This window comes from Panthera uncia (assembly GCF_023721935.1).
Source record: "Panthera uncia isolate 11264 chromosome B3 unlocalized genomic scaffold, Puncia_PCG_1.0 HiC_scaffold_1, whole genome shotgun sequence".
NCBI lineage: Eukaryota > Metazoa > Chordata > Mammalia > Carnivora > Felidae > Panthera > Panthera uncia.
The window spans coordinates 10,777,509-10,778,065 of NW_026057582.1; positions in this window are offsets into that span (position 1 = coordinate 10,777,509).

Here is a 557-nt window from a genome sequence, read left to right on the forward strand (position 1 = left end):
TGAGCCCCACCCCTCACTCATTTTTCCTGCCGTTTTTCTCCTCCTAGACCCGGGGCTCTTTGAAGGCTGGATGCTCCCCTACTGTCCCACAGGGCTGGAGCAGGGCAGAGCGGGGTTCAGTGAATCAAGGACCTGGAGGCTGCTGCTGGCTTGCGCTCCAAAGGGAAAGGGGCTCCTGGGAGTGTTCCACCCCCATTTTAGATGTTTCTAGTTCCTGCCTTGTCCCGACTCAGTGGGAAGGGACCAGAGAGGCAGTCAACACCCTACGTGTGAGAAGGCCCTGGGTGCTCAGCGTGTTGGGGGGGGGGCGCTGAATACTGCTGGGGGTACAGAGATGCTTTTGATTTAAGAAACTCGCAACGGACAGGCCGCAAATGCCCACAGCACGACTCCTCTCGCTCCTTTAGAAAGCAAAAACCACTTGGCAATGGCCGCCCCAAACCCAGTCCCGCGCCCTCCGTCCCGAAGCTCATAAGCCTGAGCCCCGACGCAAACAACCCCAAACGGCCAGCCGGGAGGGCGCGGCGCCTTTAAGAGGCGGCGGGCGGCGCTGCCCC